The sequence below is a fragment of the Macaca fascicularis genome, chromosome 7, assembly GCF_037993035.2.
Source record: "Macaca fascicularis isolate 582-1 chromosome 7, T2T-MFA8v1.1".
Lineage (NCBI taxonomy): Eukaryota > Metazoa > Chordata > Mammalia > Primates > Cercopithecidae > Macaca > Macaca fascicularis.
In genome coordinates, this window is record NC_088381.1 from 55,018,912 (window position 1) to 55,046,666 (window position 27,755).

At 54.6% G+C, this 27,755-nt stretch overlaps 1 protein-coding gene across 13 annotated transcripts in view; it reads right to left on the reverse strand.

Moving 5' to 3' along the window:
- The window catches only part of LINGO1 (leucine rich repeat and Ig domain containing 1), a 204,366-nt gene that overhangs the window by 103,259 nt on the left and 73,352 nt on the right, over positions 1 to 27,755 (reverse strand). For 7 of the 13 annotated variants that reach the window (XM_073996480.1, XM_065548251.2, XM_015453153.4 and 4 more), the window contains one exon: positions 17,791 to 17,852. The exons of the other annotated variants lie outside the window; for them this stretch is intronic. The gene's annotated coding sequence lies outside the window, so the exon portion shown is untranslated. The remainder of the gene's footprint in view (positions 1 to 17,790; positions 17,853 to 27,755) is intronic. 13 annotated transcript variants of the gene reach the window in all.

Here is a 27,755-nt window from a genome sequence, read left to right on the forward strand (position 1 = left end):
CCTGTGGGGCCGCCACATGCATGTAGGAGCCAGCGTGTCTACCAAGGCGAGGGGGTTATTCCTTCCCAGAACTGGTGCCCCCGCCCTGTTCACACTGCCCAAAAGCCCTCCACTGGCACACCACGTGTGAGGGGATCAGAACTGTTCCGCCTGTGAAAGCATGTTTCCCTCTTGGCAGAGGGTCAGAAGCTCAGCCCCGATAGTGGGGAAGGAATGGGAAGGAGAGACAGACAGGTAGGGAGGGCTCAGCCTGCTTCTACCCTATCCAGCACTAAGGAGGAAGACAGCCTCGGGAGCCTGGGGCAGGGCAGCCCCCACCAAGCCCAGGCCCAGGCTGTTCTGCACAGGAGGGAGCCTCAGCAGACAGCGTGCAGCGGAGGCCCTCAGCATGGCTCAGACCCCACTGCACACCTAGGGTGTGGCTCCACTATGGTGGGGAAGGGCCCGCCCCAGCCAGGCTGGACCTCGGAGGGGTCCAAGGAAGGTCCGAGTGGACAAGGAGGGCCCCTGCTCCATCCACAGCTCATCTGGGCAGTGGAGTCATGAGGCAGGTGATACAGCCCCTGCTCCCTCTGCACATGCAGAACTTTCCCAGGGCTGGAGGCCCAGGGAGCTGGGAGCAGGGCCGAGGCCTGCCTGGAAGCTGGTGCCCAAGAGGATGCTCATCAGCAGCTACAGAGATGGCGCCATCCCCCACGGGAGCAGGGCTCTCAGGCCGGGCCTGAGCTTACATCCCTGACTCGTTATCACCCACCTAGGGAGCCACCTTCTTCAGGGCCCACAGAAGGGCCTCGCCACAGCCCTCAGCTTCACACACAGACCTATGCAGGAAGACACGTATGTGTGCACACACAGGGACAGAGCTGGAGAAGTACAGCACCCCAGATACACGGGTTTAACAGCCACACGTACGAATGCACATGCTCATGCATACCACGCCCATCCCATGTATACAGAGGAGCATGTCCACACATGGCTGTGCATGTGACATGCACACAGCACCCACATGTATACACACACGTGTCAACATGCACACCTGGACAAGCTCTCACACACACACGTCCATGTGTGTATGTGTGTACAGGCCCACCCACGTATGTATTGCGTGCCTACACATGTACAGGGCACATATCCACACACATTTGCATGGCGCTTGTCCACACACACGTCCACGAGCAAGTCTCTGGACCCCCATATCAGACCCCAGAGATGCATGCCAGGAGCCAGCCTGCAGTCTTCTCATGGGAAAGGGGAAGGAATCTAGGGACTGATTAGCATCACTGCCTCTGGCAGTACAGACCCCTTAGCCGCACCTGTGTGGCCTTGGTCACCCTCACAACCCCCTGGGGTCAGGATGCCTGGTTTCTGTGCCTGCCCCAGCCCCTGCTTCTCAGCTGTGTGACCCTGGCCAGAACCCCTGACCCTCTTGGTCCACGTACTCTGTGGGCTACCAGGGCCTCCCTGACTGCCACAGCCTCTTCCTCAACCAGGTGGTAGGGCTGAGAAGAAGCCCCTAACCTTATTTCCTCATTTCTAGCAGCAAGAGAGGCTGGGGTTGGGCTGGGGTGGAGGGAACTGGGGAAACTGACAAGGCCCCAGTCTGTGTCTGGCAAAGTTTTCTGCCAAAGTCTTCCGCAAATGAGGAGCTTGTCCAGGCAGGGCAGAGGCTCCAGAGAGAACTGGGGCCTCTGGGAGAGGTGGGCAGTCAGCTCTCCCTCCCAGGGGCACCTCCTGGGATGTCCTCCTCACTGCCTCCTCGAGAGTGAGGCCAGCTTTGCCTAAGGCCCTCTGGGCAGTGACAGTACTGAGCCGCTCTCCAGGCCTAGAGTGGCTGGGTGGTGGAGTGGGGAAGCCCACAAAGTCTCCTGCCAGCACCAGCACCACGACACTTCTACTCGGGGCTTCTGGGACCCCATCTCCTTTCCGTCCCTTTAGGAGAAGGGATGGTGGTCAACTGAGCGCCCCTTGTCCATGTAAGATCAACCCCCACCTCCACCCTCACAGGCAGACCAGAGTGACACAGTGCCAGGAAACACAAATGCCTCCCAGGTCAGGCTGGCATGGAGATGAGGATGGGGAGGCCATGGGAGACACACAGGGGTAGCCACCACGCAGCACTCGGCTCCCACCGGCATATGCTTGCTGGGCCTCTGACTTTTCAAGAGACTCCAGAAGCCAGATTTTGATGAGAAACCTCCCAATCTTCCAACAATCTGTGGGCTGAGGTTTTTGCCACACTCTGTGGCTAGAACACACACACACATGCTCTCATACATACGTGTACCCACATTCATGCACATATATACAATCTCATTCACACACTCACACAGGTAAACACATACACACTCACATTCACAAACACACATGCACACTCACACGCTTTCATACACATATATGCACTCACACACACGCAGACTGGCACTTATACACACGTGCACACATACACATTCTCACACATACACACACACACACACACAACTATGAGACAGATTCTGCCTCTGAGCCGTCACTTGTGACTTCTAACTTAGGCAAAGAGAGAAACTGAGGCTGGGGACAGTGAAGCTGTGCTCAAAGCTCTTGTTCCCTTCTACTCAGCTTCCCTGGCAGTGAAGCCCCTTCTTCAGCACCCCTCCCGCCGACCTGCCTCCACCTCTCGTAGCACACACACCACCACCCCCTCGGCTTCACTAAGGACCCCTGCTCCTACCACCAGTCCCACCCCACCCCTCCACTCCAGTACCGATCCTGGCCCTGGCACCTCAGTCCCCCACATGAAATGTTTCTTAATTGGGAGCTCATTAATTATCTCCATGCTTTCCAGAGGAAATAAACAGCAATTAGAGGAATGAGTGGCATTTTTATTCTGCAGCAGACTCAGCTGAGCGGCGCCCCGGCTTGTCCCTGCCCCAGTGGCCAGTCCCGCTGCCTGCTAGGTCCACATGCCTGCCCCTCTGCCTGCATCCATCCCCGCGTGTGTGAGCGCAGTGCCTGCCACCAGGCCACCCGGCAGCAGGTCGCCTCTTGGAATCTGCGTGAAAAACCATAAATTGTTGAGAAAGGGCCTCCTTCCCCATGCAACAGAAGGTTAGAGTGTTTAAAGAGAGCAGTGGAACTGTTTTTATTAATCAGAACTGCTATAAAGAAAGCATTTTAATTAACATAATTATCCCGATTGAGAAAAGCAGTCCTTACCCCATAGATACTTTTCAGACTAAAGATGCAAGCTGTCACAATCAGTCATAATTAAGTCAAGCAAGCTATTTTTTTTTTCTTGAGGTCCCTTCCCCTCTCGGGCACCCGCTCCTCCTTGGGTTAGATCTCAGAGTAGAGACCAGGCAGACGTGACAAACTCCTCATGCTCCTGCGCTCACACCCCAGCTGCCTCTTCAGCTGCCTTCCAAAGAGAGAAGGCCCCAGGCCTGGGGCCCAGCACCAGGACCCCCTCCCACAGCTGGCTCAGCAAAGCCTCCCCGCCTCCCTCATCCCTCCACCCACAGCCGAAGGACTGTCCCTCCCAGACACCTTCCAGGACTCTCCTGGGTCACCAGGCCTGGAGGGGATGCAGGGGAACAACGGAGAGCCAGAGGGCAGCCTGACCAACACCCGGGTCTGAGTCGCTGCCCCTCCCGCCTCGATGCTCACATTCACCCCTACCCACTCCCCAGTCCACTCCTGACACAAAGCCAAGGTCATTTCCTCCTGTGACAGCCAGAAATCTGTCCATACCACAAATCCAAGTGTTTAACCCTCCCACCCCAGTCACCCCCCTTCATGGCCCTCGTGAGACCTAGCCCTAGCCCCCTCCAGCCACACCTCCCCAGGCTCACTCCACTCTAGCCACACTGGCCTTTCAGAATCCCCTGGAGCCTCTGCCACAGGGCCTTGGTGTGTGCTCTTCCCTTTGCCTGCTGCCCCCCTTCCCCCAGCCACAGCCACCCACCCTCTCAGCTCACAGATTCATCCTGCAGTGCTTAGCCCTGGTGTCACCTCCTCCCAAAGCCCTTCCCTGCCTCCCCGACCTGGTGGGTCTCCTCTTAAACCCTCTGACAGCACCCCACATCTGCCCCTTGCTGGTAGATACACCGCAGCTACACGACATTGTTGGCATTCTTTATTTGTCATCTCCGTTCAACTAGAGAAGCTCCATGAAGCACCCGGTTTGATTGACGGCATTTTTTATTTGTTTACTGTTGTATCCCCAGTGCCTACCACAGTGCTTGGCTCCTGGTCCAGGCCTGCTCTAGGTCTCAGAAATTCTGTTTTGAGGTGGGATGAGCAGGGTTAGAGGAAGAAGCACCTCCTGCATAGTTTTGGCCTTGGGGACCAGGCTGGGGTCCCCAAGATCAGGATGTGTGACCTCACAACTTCATCCTCCCACCCCAGGCCTCAGCTTCTCCATCTGAAATGGGCAGCCAGGAGCAGGTAACTTCCCCTGCCCCCTACTTATGCCCCCACCCACCCCAACCTCTAACATGACCCCCCAAAGCAGAATGTCCCTCCCCCTGCTGCAGAGCTGGAAATGCTGGCACATCCACCTGCTCACCAAGTACCTGCACCTTCCGAGGCCGCCCGGTGGGGGTGAGGCCGGGTGCCTGCTGCTCCCGCCCCTCTCTGCACCTGCAGGGTGACACGTGCGTAGGTGACACCACGGACGTATTTCACCCCGACATGCTGCAGTTTCCGCCCTGAAAAGGTGCTTAGTTTTTAGTACATCTTAAATAGGAGCCTGCAAAGTGTGTTGTCAGCGCTTTTTAAATGGCTTGTTAATGCCCCCGTAAAGCTCAGCACGCCGGCCAGGGAAGACAGCTCACTCCTGGCCCCAGTGCGGCCTGCACACCCTCGCAGCCCGTCTCTGAGCACACAACCTGGCTGAGCCTCTGGGCTGGACTCTGGGTTTATCAGGAGGCCCAGGAACTAGACTGTCCCCCAACAAAAATATGCCAGGAGCTCCTTGCCCTAGGGCCACAGGGAGTGGCAACCCTTTGGGGATGGCAGGAGGCAAGCTGGGGCCCTGCCTGGCCGAGGAAAGAGGAATGAGCATTGGCTTTAGAGTCAAGTGGCCCAGGTTCAAATCCCTGCTTGGCCACTTACAAGCTACATGAACTCAGGCCAGTGACCAATCCTCTCTAGACCTCAAGTTTCCTCATCTATAAAATGGTGATGCTAACTCCTACCTCAAGGCAATTTTTAAGAGTGATTCAGGAAGTGGATACCGTGCCAGGTAACATTTAATTTTTAAGGTGTGGTAATGGTATCACCGTTCTGTCTTTTAAAGGGTCCTCATCTTTTAGAGATATGCACTGAAATATTTCTGGAAAAAATTATACAACATCAAAATAACCTGGTGGTGGTGGAGAGTGTGGGGGTGTAGAGGAAACAGGGCTGGTCATAAGTTGGTGCTGGTTGACAGAGCATGGAATTTGAGAACCATCACACGGGCACCCGATGGATGCTCAGTGACCCAGGGGTGCACTCTCCAGTCCCTCACGCAGGGCTATGGGCAGCAGCAGGGCTATGGAAAGCACCAGCACGGCGCTTCGGGCCTTCACAGCGCCCCTGGAGGCTCCTACAGTCCACAGAAAGGAGACACACAAGTCAGGGGCCCGCAGGACCAGCAGACCTGGGAGCCTCGAGTCAGGCAGCCCATCTCAGGTCCAGATTCTGTCCCAGCTGTGTGACCCAGGGCCTATCACTTTCCCTCTCTGAGCTCTAGCTTCCTGTCTGTCATTAAAATGGGGATGGTAACAACACCCCATCCTCCCCTTCCATCCCACCCCGCCCCCACTCCCAGGCAGGCACTGAAGGGAGTAAGTGTGAGGACCGAGACAGCCAAAGAGCAGTGAGCGTGGCCTGAAGCAGGGGTTTCATCAACCTTAGAACCCCCTACCTTCCTCTTCGAACCTAAATACAACCGTGTCATCTATTGAACGCTGCTGTGGGCGGGTGGGCCTCCTGCTGAGCACCGCAATGCAGACCTGCTAAGAGTCATCCTGCCCTCAAGAAGCTCCTCGGGGAAGAGTCATTTCTGTGGCCAGGATGAAGGTGGTGGATAATTAAAATAATAACAATGACGACAACCGAGACTGACGTCTCTGCGTGCTTCTGACGTTCCTGGCACGTGTCCCGGGCTTTACCTGCGCCTCTCCATCAACCCTCAGCACCACCTACGAGGCAACTAGTATCACTGTCCCCTTTTAGTTGGGGAAACTGAGGCTCAGAGAGATGAAACAAGTGAGTGCACAGCCAAGTCCTGGACCCAGGCCCCCACCCTAGTCCAGGCTCAGCAGGGCAGGGAGGGGCTGCCCCTCAGGCCTGGGCATCCCAGAGGGATGAGCAGCACAAAGTGCCACACCCAAGCAAGCCCTCTGCAGGCCTCAGTTTCTTCACCTGTGACATGGGGGCGGAACAACCCAGCCCCAGCTGGGGGGCATCAGGAGAAAGTGGCACAGGTGGGGGAGGGGGCCACAGTTCCAAATGGAGCCGAGGCGGCTGTGAGGTAAGTCGGGGCGCGGGGGCGGGAGGCGAGAGAAAGAGACAGATCTCTCAGGCTCAGCTCAGGCGTTGTGATATTTTTCCCCAGGTTATATTTTTAGATGGACTACTTTCTCTCCCCTCCCCCTGCCTCAGTAGGAGGAGGAACACAGAAATAGCCGGGCGTGCGTGTCTGAGCCGGGCTATATATAGTGGGCACAAACCCTGTCACCCGGGGCTTCTCCCACTCCCTGCACCCGGAGCAGGAGCGGGGAGTGGGGAGGGGGCCCCTTCCTCTTACCCAGTGGCCCCAGGGTCTGCTCAGCTCTGCCCGCTTCCTCCAGGCACCCCCATCCCAGCACACACCTGTGCACACACATGCACACATACAGACACACACGTGATTGAAGACTGTCTGCACCGACTCAGCATCAGGGCTTTTCGAGGGGTCCAGAGCGACCTAAGGGGCCTGAATTGGGCAGGGAGGGTGATGTGAGCCAGGCCAGGAGAGAGATGATTTTGCAGGACCCAATGGCTGTGACTCTCTCAGCCTCGGTTTGCTGATCTGTAAACATGGGGACATATCAGGTCTGTGGGCCCTTTACCACTTCAGAAGATGCAACTAATGTCGAACACATTCCCCCAGCTGCGCCCATCTGAGTCCCCATTGTTGAGATGAGGAAACTGTGCGGGCACTGGCCAAGGTCAACAGCAAACCTGCAGTGGCAGAGACACTTTATAGTTTCAACCTTGCCTCTCCGGACTCAGTTTCCTCATCTGCGAAGTGGAGATAAAGTCAGTACCCACTTCATGGGCTATGGTGAGGACTGGATGAGGAGGAGGCACATAAAGTGCCTAATGTGGGCTTCCATAACTAGGGAGAGGGCCATGAGCACCCAGGGGCAGTAAGCACTCCCGAGTCTCCCTACGACCTCCCTTGGCCACAGCCCACCACTGGGCCAGGCTCCAGCCTCATGTTCAGGGGCTGAACCATGCCCTTCCCCACAGTCTACCTTGGCAGGCCTTCAAGAAAAAGCCCACAGCCAAAATCACCCACACCCAGCCCAGGGCAGGTATCAGCAACTGCTTCCCAGACGGTGGGTGGACCCTGCCACTGCCCCACTTCAGGAGAGCCTGAGATGAAGGCCTGGCCTCCTCCCAGGCCTCCCAGTGCTGGTCACACTAGCCATGCTGAAGTATCAGAGCAGAAGGACCTAACCCCCATACCCACCCTTTCCTGATGGTGGGGCTCCCTTCTGGGATACTCCAAATGGGTGTCCAAGCTGGTTTGGGTATGCCCAGTCCAGGGGCAGGTCTACACAGGCTCTGCCGACTTTCTGCCCCAGGACCTGACAAGGACAGAAAGCCCTGAATGGGGAATTCAGCCATGGGGGTTGGGGGTTTCAGTTTCCCCATCAGTACTTATTCTCCACAGAGGAATTTAAATCCATCATCTTGGCTGGGCGAGGTGGCTCATGCCTATAATCCCAACACTTTGGGAGGCCAAGGCAAGAGGATCACTCGAGCCCAGGAGTTTGAGAAGAGCCTGGGAAACATATCGAGACCCTGTCTCTACCAAAAAGAAAATAAAATTATCCAGGCATGGTGGCGTTGCATCCAACTACTCTAGCAACTACTGGGGAGGCTGAGGTAGGAGGATCACTTGAACCCAGGAGGTCGAGGCTGCAGTGAGCTATGATTACACCACTGCACTCTAGCCTGGGAACAGAGCAAGACCCTGTCTCTAAATAAATAAACAAATAATCAATTATCTTGTTTAACCCTCACAACTTCCCCGAGGAAGGTACAATGGTTATTCTGCAGATGGAGAAACAGAGGCCCAGGGTGGGGAAAAGGCCTGCCTGGGTCATACAGAAAGTGACAGGCAGCTCTTGTGAGAGGTAGAGCCTGCATCTGCCAGACCTGGGAAAGCCAGGATGTGAGCCTGGAAGGTGGACTCCTGTGTTGAACAACTGGCTTGGAAAATTCCTGAACACATGTCCATGGGGTTGAGAGAGAGCTGGTTTGAGACGGCTCCACCACAGCACACCCAGGGAATCTACATGGAGTGGCCGCCCCACCCCTACTCCTGCATCCATCCCCTGGCCATTGAGTTTTTGAGCCCAAGTGCCAAACTTCATTTTCCTGGCTGCAGAGTTCCATTTGGTTGGTAGGTTTCAGTTCAGAGCTTCCACCATCTGAGCACCCACAGTGAGAACTGCGTCTCACTGGCAAATGTGGGACTCAGCACCTTCATCTGAGCCACCAGAAGATTAGGGCAGGAGGAGGGCACAGCCCTAAGCTGCCCCACTGAGACCTTTTTCTCCCCCAGACCAGTGTCCAGTGTTGACCCTTTGGGCTGTTGACTCTACACAAGTCCTCCTGAGTGAACTGAGCACCTGTGTCTCCGCCCCCTGTGTCTCATGGAGTTCCTGACTCCACCCAGAGATCCCCAAAGCACTGGAGATGGGTGAGGAAGAAGCATGTATCCCTGCAGTGGGCTGCCTACCCCGCAGGCACCCCACCCTGCCTACCCCGCAGGCACCCCACCCTGCCTACCCCGCAGGCACCCCACCCTGCCTACCCCGCAGGCACCCCACCCTGCCTACCCCACAGGCACCCCATCCTGCCCGACCTGGCCTGGGTACAGCAAGACCCAAAGACCCAGAGGAGGAAAGACTCAGGGTCAGAGCAACAGCCATCATCAGGAGGAAGGAGCACAGGTCCTGTCCTCATTAGGGCACCCAGATATCCAGACCTTGCACAAGAATGAGCCTGCCGTTGCTATGGCCTCTGTTCAGTTTCTGGATTTCCACATGCAAAACAAATGAAGTTGGACTCTTACCTTACACCATATACAAAAATTAACTCCAAATAGGTGAAAGACCTAAACACAAAACCTGAAACTATACCACTCCTAAAATAAAACATAGGGGAGAAGCTTCATGACATTGGATTTGGCAATAATTTCTTGGACATGACACCGAAAACACAGGCAACAAAAGCAAAAATAGACAAATGGGACTACATCAAACTTAAAACCTTCTGCTTAACAAAGGAAGCAATCAACAGAGTGAAAAAGCAACCTACGGAATGGGAGGAAATGTTGGCAACCCACGTATCTGAAAGGGGTTAATATCTAGAATACATAAAGAACTTCTACAACTCAACAACAAAAATAATCCCATCAAAAATTGGCAAAGGACTTGAACAGACATTTCTTAAAAGAAAATATACAAATGGCCGACAAGCAGATGGAAAGATGCTCAGCATCACTAATCATCAGGGAAATGCAAAGCAAAACCACAATGAGGTCTCACCTCACCTCAGATAGGGATGATCACTACCAAAAGAAAAATAAGTATTGTCAAGGACGTGGAGAAATCGGAACATTTGTGTATCGCTAGTACGAATGAAAAGTGGGGCAGCCACTAAATTAATTGTAAAAATTAAAAATAGAATTACCATTCGATCTAACAGTCCCACTTTTGGGTGTGTGTATGTGTATGTGCGTACATATACATATCATAATTAAAAACAGGGTCTCAAAGAGGTATGTGCATGCTCAAGTTCATCACAGCATTATTCATAATAGCCAAGAGATGGAAAGAACCCCAACTGTCTATCAACAGATGAACAGATAAACAAAATGTGGTGTATACAGATGATGGACTATTTTTCAGCCTTAAAAAAGTAAGGAAACGCTGTCACATGCCACAGTATGGATGAACATGGAGGACATTATGCTATATGAAGTAAGCTACTCACAAAAAGACACATATGTATGGTTTCCTGGTATGAGGCATCTAAGGTGGTCAAACTCTTAGAAAGTAGCAGGAAGGTTGTCAGGGGCTGTGGGGACAGCCAAATGCTGTCCAATGGGTACAGAATTTTGGTCATGCAAGATGAAAAGAATACGGTGTACGATAAGGGGCATAGAGTTCACACTACCTTACTGTGCACTTATACACGGCTAAGATGATACATTTTATATGTTTTTTTTTTTTACCATAATTTAAAAAAAGAAAGAAAAAGAAAAAATGAGCTATCCTATAGATGAGGAAACCAGCACTCAGAGAAGTGAAGTAATTTCCCCAAGATCACACAGCTGGCAGGTGGCAACGGGGATTCAAAGCCCTTTTGCCTGGCTCCCGGGGACGCTGCACATTCCTTTGAGAAAATGTCCAGGGCTGACACATGGGCACTCTACAATGGCTTCTGGAGGAGGCAGTCTTAACCATGCATCTTAAAACATGACAAATGGCTTTGCAGCACACTAAAGGGCCGTCCCTGGGAGAAGAGGAAGAGTCCTCTCTTACCAGGCCTCTTCTGAGAGCCCCAGGTCAGTGTTGTGTCTCCTCCCCCAGTCCAGGGCTCCTCCCTGACTGCCTGCCTGGCAGAGATGGCCCCTGGCTGCCCTCAGCCTCCGGGCCTGGCCAGGTCTGGCGGTGATCAATCCTGCCCAGGTGCAGGCATTTCAGGCAGCTGCCTCTCCCACTGCCTGGCAGTGTGATTAATGCTCACTCTGCGAAGAGCCCACTCATCATGGACATGCCACATGCCCACCAGTTCGAGGCAGGTGGGCTGCACCAGTGTCTGCTGAGTCCCAGCCCCCAGAGCTCACCCTGTTCCCTGCCAGGCCAGAGACCAAAGCTTCGCTCGTCTCGGCTGCTGAGGGCTGGGGGCTGGGAGTGGGTGCCACACACAGGGGCCACACCTAGAAGGGCGTTTTCTGTGGCCCTCACAGCCTCACTCCTACCCTCTCCTCCCAGCCTCCAGGGAGGGGTCTGAGGGCAGCTCCAGCTCCAGCTTGGGACGGGATGGAGCTAATGGGAACCCCACCTCGTCCACTCCTTCCCAGCTGTGTGACCTCAGGCAAGCTTCCTTGTCTCTGGGCCTGTTTCCATGTCTGCAATGTGGGCATCACACTTCTCCCTCACCAGCCCTTGGGAGGAGCCATGAAGACAAATGCTTGGAATGTAGTCCAGACTGCCTGGGTTCAAATCCCCACTCTGCCACTTAAGGACTGTATAATTTTGGGCAAGTTTCTCATCCTCTGCCTGCACTTCAGTTCTCTGCAGAAACAGTTCAAGGGCTGTAGTGAGGATTAAATAAATAACTATTTGTGAAATGCTTACCACAGCGCCTGGCACATAGCAAGCACTGAGGAAACAGGAGCTGTTATTACTCTGGGTCTGCTGTTGCTGTCCCATTTCACAGAGCTGTTTTGAGGTCTGGACTTGGCCAAGTATATGCAAGGTATTCTGCAAAGTGGAAAACCCACCCTCTGTGATGGCTGAATGTCCATTCTCTTTAACCCTCCTTCCCTGCAAGGCTTATGGCACCCACACCCACCCAAGAGCCCAGCTGGCACTAGGAGGGTCCAGCCGGCACTGGGAGGGAAGCTGGGAAGACTCCACTCTGCCTTTGGGCAGCTCTGTGCCAGTGGGGAGATGATGGAGGCACATCCAGGTCGGAGAGCACTTGCAGAGTTGGGCTAAGGAAGCGGGTGCAAAGGAGTCCCAAGGGCTGAGCTAGGCTCAGGATTAGAGATCAGAGGCCAGGTGCAGGGAGGCGCAGTCGATGCTCAGCCAATGAGGAGACACTGAGGGTTCTTGAGGAGGAGGGTGGAGTAGGCAGAGCTGGTCTCAGGCCCAGGCCTGCAGATGTGCAGACCCAGCTTAACCCTTGCTCCTTCCTGTGCAGACCCAGCTAGACAGGAGAATCCAGAGCTGGGAGGGCTCGGAGCTTGTGGAGGGAGAGCAGGGCAAGCATCAGGGGTTGTGACCCAGTGTCTACCCGACCCTCCCGGCCCAATGGTCCTTGTCCTGGGCCCCAGATCACTCTGTGCAGGAAGAGGATCTCCCTGCCCGGAGTTGGCCAGTCCTCTAACCCAGGTCAGACATCTGACCTCCACTCTCTACACTCTGAGCTGCTGTGGGCTGCAGAGATGTCTGAATAGATATGGCTCCCGCTCCTCCAGGAAACCTACTCCTTCTCAAGGACTATATGCTGTTTTGCTCCTGTGGACAGCACAGTTCTCATAAATGATAGTTCCCTTTTCATTCTGACTATGAAGAATCACAGAACCAACTATTCAGCCCAAGATCGGACCCTCTGTGTCCATGTTGTAATGCTCCCCAAGCCTTTCCTTGCTATTGCATCCTTTTTCCCCTGCCTTGGATTGTCTACCTTGGTATCACGATTATGCTTAGCTCTCATACTTATTGGAATAAGGTAGGTATAAATATAAAAATAGTTAATGTGCAAAATGGCAAATCCACTCCATCCCACCCCACATTTACCTGCTCCCCAGGGAATGAAAAACTCAGGACCGGAGGTCCGGGGTTGGCAGCATTGTAGGGGGAGTAAGGGGGAGGCTGAAGCAGGCCCCAGTCCTGTCCCTCTTGGCTCTGGCATCTAGTTGCGCATAGGAGCTAGGAAGGCTCTGCTCTCACCCTAGAATGTTCTATAGCCCTGCTAATAACAATGACAACTTTGACTAGAATTTACTGAGTGCCTACTACATGCCAAGTGTCATTCCTAGTGCAGTACCTGAATATGCCATTTATTCCCTAACAGCCCGTGAGGTGGGTTCTACTATCATTTTCCCCTTACCCAATGGGAAAACTGAGGCCCAGAGAGCTAAAGTAACATGTCTAAGGCCACACATCTGGTAAGTACTGGAGCTGGGACTCATGCCATGCTGTCTGATGCCACAAACCAGGTTATCAGTAGCTACCCATCTTGCCTCAGGGGCTCGGCTAGTGCACATGACTTTCTGAGACTGAGATGGTCCAGCACCTGCCCCCTACCCATCTGTGTCAGGGCTGCCCCTGCCTCTCTGTCCCTCTATATCCAGACTGGTCCAGGCTCTCTCTTTCCCTCTAGCTGCACAGGCAGGCATCAGGCCTGGGCCACAGCACCAACATGGGGAGACACAGGCAGAGGGCAGCAGTAGACAATTTGGAGCAGCAAGGCAGGGGGGAAAAAGCCAGACTTCAGCATCAGAATGGCACTGGGGCCCTCTTGAGCCTCAGTCTCCACATCTGTAACATGGGAACAGGAAGGACCTGCAGGCAGGTTAGGCTGAGGGGAGGTGTGGCCCATGCCTCCCTCAGGCCTGGCCACAGAAAGGTTGGTAAATGATAGCTGGGGCAGGGTCCTGGCTCCTCAGGACCTTGAGGGGCCGTCCTGGGACTGCCCACTGAGAAAAACCAGAGCTGGGTCCCCCAGGATCTCCGGCCACCATTAGGGTCAGAATCCTGCCTCACAACTGCCTAGCTGTGTGGCCATGGGCAAGGCACTCTGCCCCTTTGGCCTTGGATAACGGGAGAATGATGTTTACTCATGCTTGGCGTACAATGTCTTAGCTGAGAATTATCTTTATTATCCCAGGGTACCTTCCAGCCCCCTGGACACCCCTCCATCCTGGCAGGCAGGCTGGGGTGGGGGCAGAGTCATGGGAGGCACATGTGCGGGGAGAACAGGCTGGGCCCAGACACCAGGCTCCAATGTAGAAGCCGCCCCCAGGTGCCAATACTGTAGGAGGTGGCAGAGAGCCGCCCCACTGCCCTAGTTTCCCAGAGAGCTTCCTTGCTGAAGTGGGGAGAGACTCGGCACACAAATGCACATGCACACGCGTGCACATCCAGGTCCATGTGTGTCCCCCGCCCGGGACAGCCAGAGTCTGGCACTAAAGCCAGCCCCACTCCTGGTACCCTCAACCCCTCCAGGGCACAGGACATGGGAAAGGGGATTCAATCCCAGCTCTGCCTTTTCTGCGACTTGGGTCAACTAGCTTCCCTATGTGGGCCTCCATTTTTCATAGGGAAACAGGGATAATGGCATCCCTCTCCTGCGTGAGAACCAATGATGTTCCATGTGTGAAGAGCCTGCGCCAGTTCCTTCTCCTCACGCTCCTCCCTGCCACCACCACAATGTGTCAGGCCTCTCCGCTCAACCCCAGCATTGCCACTGCTGCTTCTCTGTGCCCCATTAAAGCAGCCTCCTTATTTCCTTGAGGCTCAGAGATTTCATCCCTCTGTGCCTCCTCTACCCAGGTGGCTGAGAGCTCCTGTCACTGAAGCAGGGACAAGCTCTTGCCAACTGCACACCCAGCTCCCCCTGTCCAGCACTACCCCGGCAGCCCTCAGTAACTGACACCCAGAGGGAGACAGCGGAAGAAACTGGAGCCGCCTCCCCCACCACAACCACAGCAGCCTGGATACAGGAACCTGAATGTCACCCAGTTCAGACTGAACTGGCTCTGCTGCCCACCCGATCAGCCACCAACCATGGCAATGACAAGCACAACAACTCCACTAACAGGCCCTCACCATGTGCCAGGTCATATGTAAAGACTTCTCATGCATCATCTCATCTCATCTTCCCAATACACCTATGAGAAAACAACTGCTGTGCCCATTTTACAGATGAGGAGACTGATGCACAGAGAAACCATGAATCCAAGTCTAGCTCAGGACTTGAGGTCTGCACTCTACACTTTACTGCTAGGTCCACCCACAGCTCCTCAGAAATGCCCAGGACCAGGGGGCTGGCAGAAAGAGCAATGGGGCCTCCCTTCTGCGCTGAACTGAGGTGAAAACCAACAGCATTGTTTGCAGCAGACACATTCTGACTTTAAAGTTAAAAATTGAGTCCCCAAGTATAGGATGTTGTTTAGGGAACTGGCCTAACATCCACCCCCATGGTTCTGCTCCCCTGTTTTAGAAATGAAGGTAGCGCTAGCTTGCATCCGCATCTCAGGCCCACACAAAACTTCAGGCCGGTAAACTCTGGTGGTGATGATGGGGTGGCGGGAGGTGCCCAGCAAATGCACCCATCCAAGCAAGACCCTTTCCCCAGGCCTGCTGGGTTGTGCCAGGTGGACTGAGGTCCCTTCTGGAGTGGACTTTACATGTGCAGGCCCCTCAGATGGGCATCCACCCCTTAGTGCCTCAGTGGCTTCCCCTGAGGCAGAGCTTCCGGCCAACGCTGGCCACACCCCATGCCAGCCCTGCCTGCACACAGAGCCCATGATGGCTCCCTGCTCTGCACTTGGACAGATGCCGTTGTTGTAACTATGGCTCCTGGGTTTGCATAATGCCTCCTTCCTGGCTCCCATGCCCCCCAGCACGCACGCTCAGGCTCTGATCCAGCACAGGCTGCTTTTATTCCAAAGATTTCATGAGGCCATCCCATGAGTCATAAATAATCGAGGGTGCTCAGATGCTGCGTCCAGGTGTGTTGACTGACAGCCCTCCCCGCCGGCCACGGCCGGCCTCCCAGATTGGAGCCTGCCCCTTCTCAGATCTCCCCTGAATGGCATCCCTTCTACTGAATCCTGTGTCTGTAGATCCCTGAATTGCCTGCCCACCCTCCTTCCTGTTTCCAGGCCCTCTCAGCCCCAGCCACCCCCACAGCTCCCCCATCCAAGTCGGGACAAGTGCCTGGAACTCATTCTCACTGAACCGAGTAGGGCTGGGGCCCACTCAGCCACCCACATGATGACAGCTGAGGGCAGTTGCTGTGGGGTATCTTCTCAGAGGAGGCACACTCTGAGCAGAGGGGACTGTTAGTGTCCAAGTGCGGAGGAGAGGGAAGAGGGCATGTCCAGGAAGGACGGATGTGCCCCAGACCCAGAACCCGAGAGACTAGCCCAGAGGCTCCCTCTCACAATCTTGCTGGCTGTGGCTGCCTGGTCCACACACACATCTTCATGGATGCAGCCTCCAGCTCCCACCCCCAAGCCATGACCCCTGAAGGCCTGACCAGAGGACATGGTGGCCAAGGGCGTGGCCTCCAACCATAGCCCTCCTCTCAGGTGACCCACCACTGGGAGACAAAGTGTAGGGAGAGAGATGGATAGACCCATGGGACCTGGAGCGGAGACCAAGACCAAATCCTACCTTGCCACCAAGGCCGCGGCAAGGGAACAAACTGCTCCCTCTCGTGGGTTGCTGTTGCTAAGATTAATGAGCTAACTAAAGTATGAAGACAGTTCTTGTACACTTAAAAAGAGGTGATCAACCATCATAAATTAATCACAATTAGCACCCCTCCTCCAGGCAGTCTGCCTGGATTAGGTCCACTGAGTGTAGTTTCTCCTCTCCCAAATGACAGGAGGCTGCACACGCCCTTGCAGGGGCATCTGAGCTGCCGAGGGCTGCAATTCTCCAATCCCCAGATCCTTCAAACTCTTTCCAAGGTTCTGCTGCAAAATGACTGTGTGTTTTCACATCTATTGAGCACCAACTGTGTGCCAAGCTCTTGGTACTTGGCCTTCTACACACAACACAGTGCTCAGGAGGATGCGCTATGAGGAGCTCCCTTTTACAGATACGGAAATTTGAAGACAGAGCCCTAACTCCTTATATAAGTTAACCCCTGCCCTGGGCCGTGGGGCCAGTTAGGCCAGGGAAGGGTGGAAGATGGACAGCCACACCCCTCCAGCTCCCACTACTTCAAATCCGATAGAGCTGCTGCTGCTGCTGCTTCAGGCTTGTGAATAGGGGTGCCATCTCCCCAACTTCACACTCCTTCTGCTCCCTCCTGAGCACATAGGTAAGGCTGACTCGGAAGAGACGCCTAGGCCCTTGACACCAAATTAAAACCAGAATCCCAGAGAGAGGGAGAGCATGGATTTTTTTTTTTTTAATTAAAAAGCAAAAAAACAAACAAACAAACAAACAAAAAAAACAAACCAGAAGCCCTCCCTGTAATCATCCCCAGGACAGAGTGTCCTTGGAACTGAAGTCGAGGTCAGGGGCTACTGGGGACAGCCTTGCCACCCCTTATCTAACAGTGATCCCCAGACACAGGAATAGTGTCTGAAAAATGCTTATCACAGAGCACAACCAGGCCCTAAGGTCAGAGCCTGACCACCCAGAGCACTCCCAGACCCAAAAGATTCCCTGGCCTGCCCACCTCACCTGAGTGGCCCACAGCTCCACCCCTCCTCCAGGAGGAGCCTCCAGGATCCCCAAGTTCAAGGCTGGCTGGCGCCTGGACCAGGCACCCACGCTCCCCAGGGCCCGAGCGGTTGCCCTCCAAGGGCCCCCAGTACCCACAAGCCTGACCCATCAGATCATGGAGCTGCCTTCCTCCTTTCTCCTAACAGCTGATCCCCAAACCTTCCCGCCTCCACCTCGCCCAGTGACTCAAAAGTGCCCCTCCCCAGGAACATGGCTAGGGACAGGAAAGGGGGGTCCAGGAGATGATAGAGGAGAAAGGGGTGGCAGAGAGAGGGCGGCTGCTCTGCACACACCCCTTGGCCCCACTGCATCCACCAACACAGACAGCAGCTGCTCAACTCACTCAAGCATTGGCTCAGGTCTCAGGGCTCCGAGCTCAAGATCAGGGCCTCCTCAGTGGGACACCTGCAAAGAGACAGCAGGGAAGAGGTGAGAGGACAGTCAGATTGGGGCCTGCAGACCCATCCTGCAGTCCAATCCCACCCAAGTCTCTGCCCAGCCTGGGCTTCCCCATGCGCTGGGCCAGATAGAGCAGGAGGAGACCTGGACCCTGCCCTCTGGAAGCTTGTGGGCAGCCTAAAGATGCCACATTCATTCCAGAGTCAAGATTGCACTTTCAGTAAAGAAAGGGCCTGGGCTACAGCAGGCTGGGATGCAGGCACCCGCATGGCCCCAGAGGACACACAAACTGGACTTGCAGCACAGCCCCCACCTATCCAAGCCTGTCTGCAGTGGAAGTCACAGTTCTCTGGCCCCTGGACACACAGGGCTGAACCTCAAATCTTCCCTCCTGAGGCCACATGTGGTTCATGGTCCCTAGGAGCACAGAGGAGCTGGTGGGAAGGGAGTACCCACGGCTGCCTTCGCACGTCTGCCTGAGGCCTTTACCTGGGCCCAGTCTCAGCTTTGTCACTGGCTCACCCTGTGACCCTCACTGTGCCTCCCATCAGTACAAGCAGGTGCAGCAGAGTTGCTGGGACTTGTGCAAACACAGCTTTCTGGGCTCCACCCCAAGACTTTCTGACCAGTAGGTCCTGGGGGTGGGGGGGCCTGAGGATCTGCATTTCCAAGAAGCTCCCAGGTAATGCTGATGCTGCTGGTTGGGGATCACACTTTCAGAACTGCTGGCCTTGAAGATGTGTCCAGCCTGGAAAGTACAAAGCCCATACCCTCAAGGAGTTCCCAGGCTACATGGGAGACCACTCATACACACACATGCACGTGTGCACACATATCTTACTCCCAGCGGCCACGGTGGAAATGTGGCTTCTGAACACTGAGGAGATCTGACAGGGGCAGGCGGTGGGCTGGTGCAGTCACGGAAGGCTTCCCAAAAGAGGTGAAGACCTAAATGACTACCTTCACATATTATAGTCTTAATATGCAAATAACACATGAAAGCATTCTCTTTTTAAGATGTTCAAATACAGTAGTCTGTACAGTAAACACTCTCATTCCCAGTCACCTCTCCAGAGGTACTGAATGCCATCCCTTTGGCCTGAAACTTTAACTGTGCACTTGCACACGTGTGCAGAGAGGTGTACACAGACATGGGGGTATATACCAGGGATCACAGCCCCTATACTTGTGTGCACCCGCATTCCTCACTTCACAACAGATTTTTGAGACCTTTCCCTGTCCATACACAGCAATAACCATGCTTTTGCTCACTGAGCACCTAACGTGTGCCAGACACTGGGCTGAGTGCTGTACCTCTTAACTCATCTGATCCTATTAATAGCTCCCTAAGTGGGTGCTGTTTTGATCCTCATTTTGTAGATGAGAAATTGAAGTGGGCCAGGTGCGGTGGTGCACACCTGTAATCCCAGCACTTTGGGAGGCTGAAGGGGTAGGATCGCTTGAGCCCAGGAGTTCAAGACCAGCCTGGGTGTAGAAAGACCCTGTCTCTCCAAAAAAATTAATTAATTAAAAAAAATTAGCTGGGCATGGTGGTGTGTGCCTGTGGTCCTAGCTACTCAGGAGGCGGAGGCAGGAGGATCACTTGAGCCAAGGTGGAGGCCACAGTGAGCTATGATCGTGCCACTGCACTCCAGCCTAGGTGACGGAATGAGACTTCATCTCTAAAAAAGAAAAACCAAAAAAGAAAGAAAAGAAAAGAAAACTGAGGTGCAGAGTAGAGTGGTGACCAGTAAGCTGCCTGAGTATACAGCCAGGGCATAGTGGAGCCAAAGTGTGGATCCGGGCTGTGAAGCTCCAGCATGTTCTGCTAATGGACAGTCACAGCTGAGCTCTCGTGGTGCTGCACTGAGGCATGCCACATGGGGTGTACCCCCACCTGTGTAACCAGGTCCCCAAGGATGAGTGCTTAGGTGTTTCCAATTTTTTATTTCAAACATTGCTGGAAAAAAACACCCTGTCTCATTGCACACACGTGTAAGTATTTCTCTGGGTGCAGTCCTAAAGGGTAGATCAAAGGGTATACATGTTTTACATGTCGATACTTGCTTCCAAGTTGGCCTCCATAAAACATCTGTACTGATGTGCAACTGTCCATTTTCTCATGTGAGCCCTATGTTAGAACAGTTCCCATTTACTCAGCACCTGTTGTGCATCAGATCCAGTAACATCTGGGTTGTCACCTCCATTCTGCAGAAAAGGAAACTGGCTCAGAGAGGTTATGCTGCTTGCCCAAAGTCACAGAGCATAGCAATTTGCCTCAATATTGTAAAAGAGAAGAGAAGGGAGGGAAGAGAGGAGAAAGGGAGGAAGGGGAGGAAGGAGGGAGAGGAAAAGACAGAGAGGGAGGGAGGGAAATTCCTTGACCTCACATACCCTCCCATTTGTCTGCTTCCCTTTAATAGCAAAACTCACGGACTGTCTCTACTGTCTCCACTCCTTCACTTCCAGCTCCCTCTCCAGTTCTGTCCCCACCACTCCACAAAACTGCTCTTATCAAGGTCCCCCAGAAATCTCAGTTTTGCCAAGCCCAATAGTCATTCTCTGTTCCCCCACTGGTCCCTGAGCTTTCAGCAGCATCTGACACGGCTGATTGCTTTCTCCATCAGGAGACATTTTATCTCCGGGTTTCCAGGACTCGGCCTCTCCGGGCTGTCCTCCTACACCTTCTCCCTTCTTCCCTAACTTCCCTCCAAGCATCTGAGGCCCCAGGGCTCACCAGGACCTCCTCTCCATCCCATCCTGTCTGCACACTCCTCAACTTTAAACCCCTGCTGTGCCCCAGGTCCCTCTCACCAGCCTCAGCTCCCTCCTGAGCACCAGCTTATGTTCAGAGGCCTATTTGTCATCTCCACTGCTCATCTAACAGACCTGTCCAAAACATAACTCTTCATTTTTATCCCCAAATTACATCTCCCTCAGCCTTGACTTCTCTCTTTCTCCCTCGGCCCATACCCAAGCCATCAGCAAACCCTGTCAGGTCTACCCCAGAACACATCTGGAACCTGACTGCTTCCCCCAGCTCCTCTGCCCTGCCCTGGCCAGCTCTTGCCCGGATTATTGAAACAGCCTCCTCCCTCACTCAGCTCCTTGCCTCCACCTCTGGCCCCAAACTATCAGAGCAGCACAATGACGTGAGAATCAGGCCCTGCGGCTGCCCTGCCATGAGCCCATGGTACAGTTTCAACTCAAGTTCAAACTCTCTCAAAGCCTTCAAGGCCCTGCCCACCTCTCAGAAATCATCTTCCACCACAATCGGCCTCCCTCCCACATGGGCCAGTCTCAGGGTCTCTGCCCTCTTGCTCCTTCTACTGAAGGTTCTTCCCCCAGGCTTTCTTACCATCCCATTCAAATGAGCCCTCTTACCATCCCTAGTCGCCCTAGGTAAAATGCCCACCATGCACCCCAGTCTCTCCCAATTTTCTAAGCATTTCCTCCACCTGACATTATCTTGTTTATTTATATGTGGCCTTGTTTCTTGTCTGCCTCCTCATCACAACATAAACTCCATAAGGCATGCAGGGCCTGAAGCCACCTCTTTCACCTCTGGATTCACCTCTGTTCTATGTGCAGTGCTTGGCACCCAGGAGACAGTCAATATATATTTGCGGAAGGAAAGAAGGAAGGAAGGAAGGAAGGAAGGAACGAAGGAAGGAAGGAAGGAAGGAAGGAAGGAAGGGAGGGAGGGAGGGAGGGAGGGAGGGAGGGAGGGAGGGAGGCACAGTCAGCTCTACGAGGCTCTGAAGCCTGTGTTCTCACTCCCTACATGAACTGCCTCCCATATGAAGAAGCGGGCAGGAGCCAGAGGGCATGCCCAGTAGGCAGGACACACTGCAAACGCAGGGAGGTGGAAGCCAGACTGAGGCCTGGCCAGCTGGCGCAGCAAAGCACACTGCACAGCACTGGGGCCCCAGCCTCCCTGGGATAACAGGCCCAGTAGCCCCCACCCCAGGGGTTCTGGGGCTCTTACACCTGCCAACCTGTCCCATTCAGGAGGGAGCCTTGGGGGCGGCCGGCAGCTGAACGCGACTGGCGGGGGGCCAGGATGCCTGCCAACAGCTGGCGCCACTGCCAGGCAGCCCAGTAATTGTGTTCACAGCGGAAATTGGTCCAGGGAGTTTTTTCCTTTCGCCTCCCATTTTCTTTCTCTTCCCTTCCCCCCTTGGAGCTGCAAGACTCAGAAGATTGATCTTTGCCTGAAACGGAGGAGATAACTCGATATAATGAACTCCACTGTCCCTCTTGCTGTTTGGAGCTTTTAAAAAATTTAAAAGGGCTAGGGACAAAAAAGCAAGTCCTTGGGGGCCTCTGGGGTTGCTTCCCCTCCCTCAGAAGCCCCTGGCCCTACTCCTGTGCCCCTCTGCAACTCCCCATCTCCTTCCTTTTCCCTTCTTTTTCCCTTGGGATGCCTTGATGGAACAAAGGTTAAAAATAACCCCTTTCTCTTGCAGGCTTTAAAAATAATTTTGGTGAGGTCAGGGCTGGGTCCACCAATCACCCTGTCTCCCACGCCCCCCGCCACTGTGATCGCCCCCTCTTCCAAGAGTCACCAGCCAGCCTGGGGGTGACAAGTTGGCTCAGTCCACCTTTTCTCAAAGCATTTCAGGAGGCCCAGCCCACCCACTGAGGTGCTGCCAGAGACGGCTTTTGTTCCTGCAAGTGGTTCTTGAAAGAGCCACCTATGATAAACAAAGGGAGCACAGTACCGGCTGGGATGGCTGGGACAGAGGAGCTGCCCCTGCTTTCTGGGGGACTGTGCCTCCCCTCAACCCATCAGCCAGCGGCCCCTCCAGCCAGCGGCTCCTGGGTTCTGTGCCCCGCATGCATTCACATATTCAGTCAGCGTTTATGGAGCACCTATCCTGTGCCAGGCACTGAGCCGAGAGCTGGGGACCCAGGGGACCACCAAACCCTTCTGATTCCTGCCCTCAGTGGCTGTAATGCCTGGTGGCAGAGGCAGTCATTAATCAATGGCCACACTTGGGTGGGAGACACATTGGGATAAGGGCTTTAAAGGAAAAGCCAAGGAGCCATGACAGCATGGACAGTGTGGTCAGGGAGGGCTTCCCTGAGGAAGTGTCCTTGGAGCAGAGGTCTGAAAAACAAGTATGAGACCACCAGGCAGAGGGTATGGGTGGAGGGCTCCAGGCACTATGGGGAGGGTCTGCTCCCAGGAGTGCACCATCCGATTACAGCCTCTCCCCGGTGCTCTGCCTGCAGAGAAAGGCCAGATCCCCAAATTACCCACCTGGCATTCAAGGCTTTTCCTAGCCTGATGTCTGCCCCCAAGACCCTCTTGTCTCCAGCCTCTCCCACCAAGATGCAGCACAAATGTTGCCTCAATGGCCCCACCCTTGTGCTCCTCCCTACCCGGCACAGACCATGCTGGCCTGTTATGGGATGTTACAGGTTCACCTGCCCGTCATGCTGTGGGGCCTCTGTGTACCTGGTGCCCCACTCACAGCCAAGGGTGTGTGTCAAGGGGAAGACAGCAAATGGAAGCACCCTCAGGAGGCTTTGACTCTGATCAGCGAGGGCTGGAGGCATCAGGGAGCACTTCCTGGAGGGGCGGGGCGGGGCTTTGAATACACAAGGATTCGGACAGTAGGGTGGGGAGTCCAGAGCAACAGGGACAGAGGCTCAGAAAAGACCTGCAGAGGTGGGCACCTAAAGACCGAAGCCTGCCCAAGCAGATCTCTAACTTTCAACCCCCAAAAAGGCCAGGAGGAGAAGAAGAAGCTGAGGTTCCAAGAAGGCAGTGCTTCCGCCAAGCTATGCGGCCTGGCAACAGTGGCCAAAGGTGGCAGCAGCCTCCCTCCTGTCCCTAAGCAGTCATTGTTCACACATATCCATCTCCTGGGGCTCAGGCACTCCCCCACCCAGCCCTGCCCTCGCCCCCAGAAGAGCTCACACACCAGGAGTCAGGCAGCTAACATACCATGTGGCCAAGGAAGGGAACCAGGAGCCTGGAGAAGCCCAAACCTGGGCCGGCGGGGGCAAGAGACACCTGAAGTGCTTCTCCAGGAAGGAGACATTGGCTGGGCTGGGGAGCACACTCTCAGCAGGGGACACCCTGCAAACAGCCTCACAGGTGCCCCCTCTAGATTTGCTTCTTTGCCCTCTAGGCTTCTGGCCTGGCTGAGCTTCTGGGAACATGAGTCAGCAGCACCCCAAGCCTGAGCCTTTAGGGAACCAACCCCCGCCCCACACACTGTCCTGAGAGGCTGGGAAACTCCTGGAACCTTCCCTGACCAGTCTCAGGTTTTCCGCCCTCTGCCTTTGAGCCCTGAGGACCCCCTACCCCAGCCACCTTTAGAGGATACAGCAGAGGCCAGGGCTCTTGCCCCAGGAAGGCCCCTGACCACCCTTCCCTGGGGTCCTCAGAAGCCTAGGCCCCAGCGTCCCCAAGAGCAGCCCTGGAAACAGGGCCCGGCCACCCAGGAGGGGCAGGCCGCAGGCCCCACCGACTACACTGTGGCCAGCCGCTCTCCCCAGGGCCCACCACTGCCAGCAAGAAACAAAACCGCTTGACCTTGTGTTTCCGCAGACAAGCAGCTTCCCGCCTCAGCTTCCCCAGTGCAGTCCCCTGAGGCTGCGGGCTCTGTGGGCATCAGGTACAGTTGGAGGTAAAGGAAGCTCTGTGCAACCAGCCCTGCCTTGCTTCTGGGGACTGGAGAAGCCCTGGTCCCCAAACATACTCAGAAAGCCTGGCCTAGAATGCTCTCACCTAGAATGTCAAAACACAAGGCTTCCCAAGACCTCAGCTGAAACCAGAAAGGAGAGGGGCCAAGAGGAATCCTGGGTTCAGATGGAGAGAAAGAGATGGGCAAGGGAGAAGGGCAGAGGTGGGGTTGGGCCATCCCTAATGGGAAGGGCCTCCAATGCCAGGCAAAGGTGCTGAGCATCACCCTCTGTGCCCAGGAGCTCCATGGACCCATCCAAGCAGAGTGGGGCCTTCTGCCAGGCACTGGTAAGATGAGAGGCTGGGCAGAGGGGATGCTCCCGAGGAGCTAACGGACCTGGCTAAGCCCCACAAGCCTAGCTCAGGCTGGGCCAGAGAAGCTGCCGGGGACACGTGTGGAGCGGTGTTTTCTCCAAAGCTTCTGAAGGTGAGAAGGCACAGGCTAGCCCCGCCCCGGCTTGCAGGCCGGCCCAGCCAGAGCTGCTCCCTAGCTTTCCTCCCCACAGCCTCTGGGAGGCAGAGGCACAATGAACAGGGCCTCACAGAGCCACTTGATGGCCACTTCTTGAGCACTTCAACTCACCTCCCTCTCAGCAGTTCACTGAACTGGGCACCAGTATCCCCCTTTCCAGAGGGGAAACTAAGGTGCAGGGTTGGGATGACTCACCTAGGGCACACAGCCAGCATCTGGTGGAGGCAGAATTTGAACCCAGATCTGGGTAAATCCAAAACTGTTAACCACGAGAGCCAGAGACAGAGGGATTCTACCTCATCCAGGATGTAGAAGCCACAAGAGAGCATCACTCCCAACTAAGGAGAAAAAGCTGGATATTCTGCAAAACCATAACTTTTGTTCGGTCTGCTGGAGGGCTGGTGTCACAAGGCAGTCAGGGGAATCGAATTCCAAAGAGTAGCGTGCTGTCCAGGGAGAGTGGGAGCACGGCCACCTTCACCTGTGGCGGAGACTGTAGAAGAGAGCCTGCCAAAACGGCTGGAAAGGTAAGAAGCAAACAGCTGGAAGGGGAGGAATTCTCAGCAGCTAGGTGTGGACCAGCCCTGGCAGTCCCAGACACAAGGAGTCCACCCTCACAGCCGATGCATTTCCACGATGCTCCCAGAAAGCTTGGGGTGCAGTGAGAGGATGGAGAGAACCCGCAGTGGTGCATGGGTGCACAGGGCCCTTAGCCCGATGCCCAACCTCACCTTCTCAGAAGTTGAGAAGAATCTGGTGAGGAAGGTGGAGAGATGGAGTGACTGAAAGGGTGGGGGGCGGGAGGAGAGCCCTCCTGGGCTCCATGCTGCCTTGGCTCTCCTGACTACCCACTAACCCATGCTCCCCCTGCCAGGAGGGCCTCACTGAGGAGTTGTAGGCAGCACCTTTGCCTCCTCCCTCCATCCACCTATGCCCACCTCCAGCACACCTTCACCGGGAACCCACTCTGCTTGGCACAAGCACCCAGCATTCTCCAGGGGCAGGGCAGAGGGGACAAAGAGCTCCAGGACCCCTATGTCCTCTGTAAAAGGAGGGGCGAGACTCTTTTCCCCCATCGCAGGGAGTCAAGGGGCTAAGAGGGGCACAGATTCTTGAGGGGACAGCGTCAGAGCCCAGGCTTCCTGGCCTCAGGCCTGTGCCCTGTACCCTACCTTAAAGACAGGTAGGCTCCAAAGACCCCCAGTCTAAAGAGGGTTGGGAGGTTTTGCCCCATCCCTCCTGAAGACAGAATCTACTCTGGGCACAGAGTAGGCAATGATCTTGCTTTTCTCTCTTCTTTAAGAACCTTTAGACAGTCACATTACAACGCAATATAAAAGCAGAGGCAAAAGCATCGTGTTCAGGGCTGGCTGGGGAGTTATTCTCGAGTTAACAAGCAAGCGGGGAGAACCCAGGGACGCAGGAGGGAGGCTGAAGATTTGCCTCCTAGGGAGAGGCAGGCAGCTGGGTGGGCATCAGAAGGGCTGAAGGGGGTGCTGCTAAAAGCCAGACTGTGGGGGTGGGGGAGTCCTCCCAATCTGGCACAGAAGATGGAGGTGTGAGGGGCTCCCACGATGAGCACCAGGAGCCCTAGGAGCAACCCGGTAACCCTCCCTGCCTTCATTTATTGATTCATCTATAGCCAACTTACAAGTATTTCTTGAGCACCTACTAGGCCCTGAGGGTCCCCAGCAGATATGGAAGTGAGTGAGACAGACAAGGTCCTGCTCTTGAAGACCCTCAGGAGAGAACTCACCGTAGGCAGAGCCTGCTTCAACCTCTCCCCAAACGAGGCCTGGACACTGGCTGCACATCAGGCACCTCTGGCAGACACCAGGGCTGCCTGGAGCAGAGGAAAGAGCATAGCTTTGGAATTAAACAGGCGTCAACCTGTATCCTGAATGTTCATCACGAGCTGTGTGTCTATGAGCAAGTCCCTAACCTCTCTGACCCTCAGTAAGAATAACAAAAGCTAGCCTGGAGCGGTGGCTCACGCCTGTAATCCTAGCACTCTGGAAGGCCAAGGTGGGCAGACTGCTTGAGTCCAAGAGTTCAAAACCAGTCTGGGCAACATAGTGAAACCCTGTCTCTACTAAAAATATGAAAAACTAGCTGGTGTGGTAGTGCACGTCTGTAATCCCAGCTACTTGGGGGGCTGAGGTGGGAGAATCACTTGAGTCCAGGAGGTTGAGGCTGCACTGAGCCGAGATGGCACCACTGCATTCCAGCCTGGACAACCAAAGTGAGACCCTATCTCAAAATAAAAATAAAATAAAATAACAAAAGCCGCTAACTTGTATTAAACAGTTAATATATAGTCAGCATTATTCTAAACTTTACATGTATAAACTCATCTAATCAACACGACAAGACTGTGAGCTAGGTTCTGTCAGTATTCCCCTTTTCAGAGGAGGAAATCGAAACACAGAGAGGTCTAGCACTTTGCCCAACGTCATGCACATAGAGTTACTGAGTGCGGCCAGGATTGCAGCTGGACAGCTTGGCTCCAGAGGCCTCATCCTTAACCACCGCACCCTGCTTAAGAAGCTGTTCCCTAGCCGGGCGCAGTGGCTCACGCCTGTAATCCCAGCACTTTGGGAGGCCAAAGCAGGGGGATGACTTGAGGCCAGGAGTTCGAGACCAGCCTGGCCAACATGGTGAAACTCATCTCTACTTAAAAAAAAAAAAAAATTAGCTGGGCATGGTGGTGCACACCTCTAATCCCAGCTACTCAAGT